The following is an 8,498-nucleotide window of genomic DNA, read 5'->3' as shown; positions in this document are numbered from 1 at the left end:
TGAACAATATTGGTTAGCATGTATTTTAAGATTTCGCATGTGTCATCCACCAAACCTCGATGAAAAAATAGAACCAAGTTCAGTTCCACGTACTCCTCAAAAGCAATAAAGACTGCATTTTTTTCACCGCCACGGCATACAATATTTTTTTCACCTCACCGCAAAAACTTACATCATCTAATAATTCTTTATTATTATCTTGATCATGTTATATGAATTTTTTAATAAAACGGAGCATCCATGTAAATCTAATCTGAACACATCTAAAAAAAAATAGAAAACAACGTGTCCCGTAGTGTCTCTAAACCTTACCCCATATATGTCCAAAAAAAAAATCTTCAAAATACTCTGCAATAAAAATGCTACCTAATCAGTTACCGTATTCATCTTCTAAAAAATATATTTGATATTGATAATTATACATCCCATCAGCAATCTTGAGATATCTTACAACAGAAGATGACTAATATTTTTCCTTACAAACTCTTAGATTTAAATCATCATCATCACTAAGTCTCCCTCAATGATTAGAACATTATAAGAAAATAAATTATTAACTATAAAAAATTTTCATCATTAATAAGTCAAATTCATCGCTAATAATAATTAACAACAAAAATTTCGTCGTTAAAATTTCATCGTAAAAAATACCATCATTGATAATATTTTATGGTGAAATTTTTTTTTCATCGTCAATAAATGTAATTTGCGACGAAATATTTTCATCATAAAAAATTAAAAATAAAAAAATTTATTCATAAAAAAAATAATTTGTGACAAAAATTATTCGTCGCTATTATTTTGAACTTTTTAGTGACGAAAATTTTTCATCATCAAAAATTTATTTAATTAAAAAATTAAAATTAAAATATTTTAGCGACTAATATTTTTATCATAAATAAATATTTTTTTGAATAAAATTTTACGTCGCTAATAATTATTTACAATGAAAAAATTTTCATCACTGTAATTATATATTTTTTAAAAAATTAAATTATTTTTGTAATTTTTTTTGCAATGAATATTTCATCAGTAATAATTCTGTCGCTAATTAACTTTTTTTTAAATTTAGATATATTTTTTTAAGTTATATGTATAAGATTTTTTATAAATTAAAAAATTTGAATAAAAAATTTGTACAATAAAATGATAAATAAATTTTATTATTTTATTATATAAAATTAAAATTATAAGAGTTTTAAAAAAAATACATCAAAGGCCGTCACATATCGACATGTGGAGAACGAGGTGGGGATGGAGAATGCTCGACGGAGCTCAGATCGGTTTGCTGTTGGCTCAGCATCTAGATCGTCTGCTCTATGTGCGCCATCTGCTCCATCATTTGGATCTGGAGCCCTGATACTGATCGACGCGTGCAGCCAGCTTCTGAGTTCGCTGCTCAGCCTGCTATCGATCCTCGACAGTCTACTTCTGCACCTCCATCAATCGAGCTTGGCACGTAGAATGGATCTCAACCCTAGATGATCGTGAAGATGAAGGAGCAGTGATCCCATATCCTGGATTCCTAACATAACAGGATCTTGTATCGAGCATCCGATCACAGATCTCATCATCTGTGGGTGCGGTCGAGCCCTCAGGGATAGGCTGGGATCTCATGTCGGTAATACGATTTTGAAAATAAAAATTAAAGTTATTTTAATTTTTTAATAAAGATCAAATTATGAATAAAAAATTAATTGAAAAATTTTACAAAGAGCTTCTGGCTCCCCATCGTCCAGTCTTCCGACCGTTGCTGGTAGATCCACTGGTAGATATTGATTCTATCAGGAAGCTCGTCACTCTCAGCATCTCTCTGCAATTTAAGAATTATTTAAAAAATTTAAATAATTAAAAAAATATATTATAATTAAAAATTTAAAAAATACGTATCATGTGCTCCATGTGGTGAGCAAATGATCTCGAACCCCCACAATGTGGCACGATCTGTCTTGTCCAGTTCGTCGCATTCTGGGCACATCGTCTCTGTAAAATTAACAATAAAATTAGTAGATAATAAATATAATTTAAGAATAAATGATTAAGTCATTAAAATCTAAAAAAAAAAGTTTAGATGTGTAACCTGATATGTCGGAAATTCGTATGCTGGCATATGGTAGTCCAATCATCGATGGTGATGCTGTCGTAGGGCTGCAACCTCACTGCCTCCTGCCCATGAGCCTGCACCACCCGATACCAATGCTGATGCATGTAATGGTGATAAATCTTGAAGTGCAAGGATAGATGGGTATCGATCGCTCGTCTCACATGATCATCTTCGAAATTGATGATGTCAAATACGCCCTACCAATAACAAATATTAGAAGAATACTATCCAAATTAAATATTCATAATATAATTTATTTTATCGGTAAGTGGGTATAAAAAATTTATCTCTGAGCTGGGACAACATGATGCCAATCAAAGAGCGTCACCAGGGCACAGCTACGGCATATGATGCCCAGCTTGGTCTGTCATGGCTCACACCATTTCCTAATGGGTCTGGTGTAGCCGACCGGTATCTCTATCTGGAGACGCTGTCCTGGGTGCTCACGTCTCTAATGCTCTAAAGTGAGGTTCTTTGATGGACCTCGCCCTTGGCTGACTACCGATGTAGACTGATCTGAAACAATAATAAATAAATCATTAGTATGATCCAAATAAAAGAATCAAATTTGATTATATATAAAGTGCAATGATTAATACTACTGGGATCAGCTCAGCCCTCACTGGGACCCGGCTCACTCATAGTCGGCTCACTGGGACCTGTCGGTGCAGGATCCTCTGACACTGGAGCCGGTGAGGCCATGGAGATTGGTGAAAGTACCTCAACCTCTGAGCTATCTGCAGGTAACTGTGAATGCGACCGTCGTCGTTTATCTCCTGGTGCCATATCTGTAAGAATTGAGATGTAAATAAATATAATATTATATAATAATAATAATAAAAATTAAATAATATTCTAATGAATATAATTATGTTGTATACCATTATTGCAACACAAAATTGAACGAATAATAAAGATTTACTCATCAATATTCATATCTTCCTCGATGTGTAGATCCTCATCCGAATCACAGTAATCGATATATGTATCATCTTCTATCTCATCGTCATTTATGAACTGATCGTCACCCTTCGACTCATCTAGATTAGATACAAAATTAGCTTCAACTTCATTGGACGGGAGATCAGCCCTATTCAAAGGTGCCATTACAAGTTCTTCATCAACCAAAAACTCGGCTGATGTTTGTTCTTCTTGTTGAAAAACTTTCTCTTTACGTAAATTTGAAATTTCATCTATCTCTAATCGAGTTGGTATATCATATACGCCTCTAGATATTATTTTTTGTACGACATTCCAATTACCTCGATACTTTAGGTCCTTCAAATATATTACTTATTTCGCTTGAGTTGCTAATATATATGGCTCATTTTGGTACTATGTTCATGCAAGATTTATACTAATAAATTATGAATCGACACGAATCTCGATCTTTTTATTACTAATATCTCACCTTTCACACTGAAACAAAAATACAGAATTACTGGATCCATACTTCAGTTTTATGATATCTACCAGTACACCATAATAATTAATCTCTTCTTCTCCTTCATATCCTGTTGTAGCAATTTCACTATTCTGGATCTATCGTTGCATCTCAAGCTCCCTTGTGTGGAATTTTATTCCTCCAATGATACAGGATGTGTAGTGATTAATCCTTCAATCGGGATCACAAACTAAATCATGCAACTCATCGATTGCATCCATTTCTTTATTGAAATACTTATGTTTCATCTACATCATAAAATAAAAAATTATGTTAATTGAAATAATATTATTTATAAGTAAATAAATAACGTATCACTAATGTAACTTACAAGATCATTAAATTATTTTGCAAATTTCTTCCTATATCAATCATCCGCATCAGTATTATTCTCTCTATATAGTATACTCTTATGCTCACTGCAAGAAGTTATAATTTTTAATTTTACATCGATATAAAAAAAATTTTGATCATTAAACAGTATCGTAAGATGATACTTACTGAATAAATTCTTCAATTTCTTCACAATTATTTAGAACATAAAAGTGTGTCTTGGATAGCTCATTCACATCCATTAATTCAAATTTTCTTGCACCAATAGGTCGAACTATTTGTTTAAATATAAACAACGTCAGCTCATTATCACTCCATTCACGGTTTGCATTACGATCTGCACAATTCTTGTTTCGATATCATCAAGATACATTGAGTAGAATATGACAGACTCGATAGCTACATATGCTTCCGCTATAGAGCCTTTAGGCCTTGCTTTATTGCGTACATACTTTTTTAAGATGTACAAGAATATGTAAATAAAAAAAAATTAATTTTAGAAATATATTTACAACTTATAACTGATATGATAAAATACGTATAACTTCTTTATCTTTCAATAGGATACATCCATCGATAATGTACCGGTCTGGCTAAAAGAGCTTCTTTTGAAAGATGAACAGCCAGATGCACCATAACATCAAAAAATGATGGTGAAAAAATTTTTCTAACTTACAAAGAATGAGTATGATATCCTTCTCTGATTTCTCAAGTAAGTTAATCTTCAGTTTTCGACAACATAGTTCTCGAAAGAACACTTCTAGCTCAATCAATGCGGTTGGAACATCACCACCCAAATAGCCATGCATGACCACAGGAAGCAAATATTGCATCATCATATGGGAGTCATGACTTTTTATGTCAGAGATATTATCGTCGTTGTTCCCAACACACCGCGATACATTTGAAGCATATGCATCAAAAAATTTTACAATTTTGAACCATCCATAAAAATTCTTCTTTTCCTCTTCAAACAACGAATAACATGCGGGTGGCACAAAAAATCTCTCACCTCAACAAACTAAATGCAACTTCGGTCGGATTTCTATTTTTTGTAGATCAAAATGAGCTTTTGTACCATCTTTTATTTTTTCTAGAGTATTCAAGACAGTACCAATGATATTATCATAAATATTCTTTTCAATGTGCATTACATCTAAATTATGACGAAGTAGTAGCTGCTTCCAATACAGTAGTTCAAAAAAGATGCTTCGCTTCGTCCAATTCAGTTCAGCTTCAGTATGCTTCCACTTGCGAGTACCCGATATTTTTTTAAATCAAATATTTTCAATGACTTCAAGTTGTTTTAAAATTTTTGATCCACTTAACTTCTTGGGTGGCGGACGTCGATCGGACTTACTATCAAAGAATTGATTATAACGGATCCTCTAAGAATGATTAGCTGGAAGAAACCGTCGATGATCCATGAAATATATTTTTCGTTCGTACTTTAAATGTAAGGAGGATGCATTCCTATTGCATATTGGACATGTCAGATATCCTTTGGTTCTCCATCCAAATAAGTTTTCATATGCCAAAAAATTATTTATAGTCCATAATATCGAAGCATGCAACTTAAAATTACTTCAACTCACAGAATCATATGTCTGAACTCCATTTTTCCATAACTCCTTCAGATCATCAATCAAAGATCGTAGATATACATCAATTTCATTACCTGATGCTTTTGGATCCAGAATCAACAGTGACATAAAAATAAATAGTTCTTTCATGCACTTTCAAGATGACACATTGTATACAACTAGCATCACAGGCCATATACTGTAAGAGGTACTCATATTGCCAAAGAAATTAAATCCATCTATCGCTAGATCAAGCCTAATATTGCACGGGTTACTCATAAAGTATGGATACTTTACATCAAAATCTTTCCACACTAAAAAATCGGTAGGGTGGCTAAGTATGTTCTCCTCCGAAATCCACTACTCATAATGCCATCTCATTTCTTCAGCTGTCTTTGTGGACATATGCAATCTTTGAAGTCTTGAAATCAATGAAAATATCTCAAAATCTTTTGAGATATCTTCTTTCCTTTCCTATTATCGATTTTGTATCTAGGCTCACCGTAATTTGGACATTTAGTTGCTTGTTCGTTATCCTTATAAAATAATATGTAGTTATTTTTACAGGCATGTATAGGAGTATAGTCAAGTCTAATTTTTCGTATGTATATTTTTGCTTCAGAATATGATTTTGACAGTCTCTCTTCATCGAGCAAAGCTGCTTTAATCAATGTTAAAATTTGATCAAATGACTTCTGACTCCATCGGTTCACGATTTTGATAAGAAGCAATTTTATAAAAAACTCTAACTTTGAAAACTTTGTACAGTTTGGATAAAGTGGCTCTCGTGCATCCCTTACAAGCTTTGCAAACTGTTTTGAGGTCCCTTCTACCTCAAGCTGAATATTATGTTCATGATCAGAATTACTTTCAGATGCAGCAGTATTGACTTGTACATTCGAACAAGCACCTTGATGTAAATCATGTAATAATTCTCCTATATCCGTATGTTCGATAGATCCATCAGCATCATTATCATCTTCAGTATCGTCATCATCGTGCACCACCTCATTTGGATCATTCTCCCCATGCCATGTCCAACAAGTATACTTCTTATCCATACCATATTGTAACAAATGCTCCTGAACAAGTATTATGTGACGATATACTATATTGACATATCTCTTACATGGATATTTTATTCGAATAGCACTGTTAGCCTTATGTTGTGTAAAATTAATGAAATCTCAAACTCCTTTTCGGTATTCAGACAAAAAACTTTCTCTAGCATTCATCCAACTTTTGTTGATATTCATCTAACAATAAACACAAAATCATTAACAATCAAAAAAGTTCTGTTGTATTCAGGATCCTGATCTGAATTTTGGACTGAATCGCGTTTCAAATTTCAGTCAAAATTTGGACTCAGATCCAAATTCGGATCACTTCATACAAAATAACACATATTAAAAAAGACAAGCAGACTGAACATTAATACAGAAAATGTGTAGCCCTATCCCTTTATGAAGTAAAAATATATGATCCTATCTTTTTCAAATCATTACTAACAGGCGTGGTCCTATCCCTTTCAGAAAAGTAATAATCTCATTATTATTATTAGTGTATATTTCATCTTATTTTTATAAAAATTTCGACAGCATCTCCCCATAGTTCTCCAAGTATATGATATGGATATGGTGCCTACTCATCCTATCCACCACATATCCAGAGAATAATGGATAAATAACTATTGAATACCACATAATGACATAAAATATCAACTAATAATAATATTATTATTATTACTTTTTCAAAAAATTTGAATACGGGATATTCAAGTTTCGATCTTGATGAAGATCGAAACTTGAATGGGAATCTACGGCTCAATATAATTTAAATACCATCTCTGAACATGCATTCGAAGATAGATTTCTAATTTATTAAAAAGAAATAACTTCGTATTGAAATTTTTTGATCAAAAATTTCAATAGAGTTTTCTCTAAAATAAAAATATATTTTTTATTTATCATTTCAGCAGCATACAAAACAGCACATAAAATAATTTAATTATAACAAGTAATAGCAATGTGTATTGTGTTAGTGAAAAAATAATCAGTCAAATAATTAACTAACTTCAGCAGTAACACTAAAAAATAATATGCAATAATTATAATAATATGCAACAATCATAATAATTCGGGTGCCCTAGCCTGGCCCAGCACGGACTCGGCCCGACCCACCTCGGTTCCACCTGACCCACCCCAGCCCGACCTAACCCGGCTCCACCTGACTTGCCCCAGCCTTTCGGACCCGGCCTGACCCATCCCATCCCAGCCTGACCCGACCCAGCCCGACCCAACCCAACTCCACCCGACCAGCCCCAGCCCGACCCAACCCAGTTCCACCCAATTTGCCCCAACCTTTCGGACCCGACCCGACCCGCCCCATCCCAGCCCGACCTGACCCGATCCGACTCCACCCGACCAGCCCCAGCCCGAACCGCCCTGCCCCAGCTCTGCTGTCACCGGCCCCAGTCTAACCTGCCCCGACCCAACCCGACCTAGCTCCACCCGACTTGCCCCAGCCCGACCCGACCCGCGCCAGCCTGACTCGACCCGCTTCAAATTTACCGTCCCCAACACGCAACCCACAGGCCCCATGCGACCGCAAGCCACCGTCCCGGCCAGGCGGCCGTCCCGACACGCCGATCGTGGCATGCGATGGCCTGCAGGCCCCACGCGATCGCGGGCCGCCGTCCCGACACTCCGACGGTGGCATGCGGCCCCATGCAGCCGCGGGCCGTCGTCCTAGCCCAGACAGCCATCTCGGCATGCCTGCCGCAGCACGCAGCGGCCCACAGGCCCCACGCGATCGTGGGCCGCCATCCTGGCACGTCGATCGCGGCACGTGACGGCCCGCAGGCCCCATGCAACCACCAGCCTCCGACCGCGGTACACCCCAAAAAAAAAGATACTTATTGGCAGTGGCGGTGGAGGAGGTCGGGATGGGGACAGGGGACGTCGGAGGGGAAGGAGCTCGGGATGTCGGAGGGGATGCCGGAGGGGAAGGAGCAAGGGATGCACGTGCGAAGAGA

This window comes from Elaeis guineensis, chromosome 6 (genome assembly GCF_000442705.2).
Source record: "Elaeis guineensis isolate ETL-2024a chromosome 6, EG11, whole genome shotgun sequence".
NCBI lineage: Eukaryota > Viridiplantae > Streptophyta > Magnoliopsida > Arecales > Arecaceae > Elaeis > Elaeis guineensis.
The sequence above is the reverse complement of the archived record's forward strand: the minus strand, read 5'-3'. Positions refer to the sequence as shown.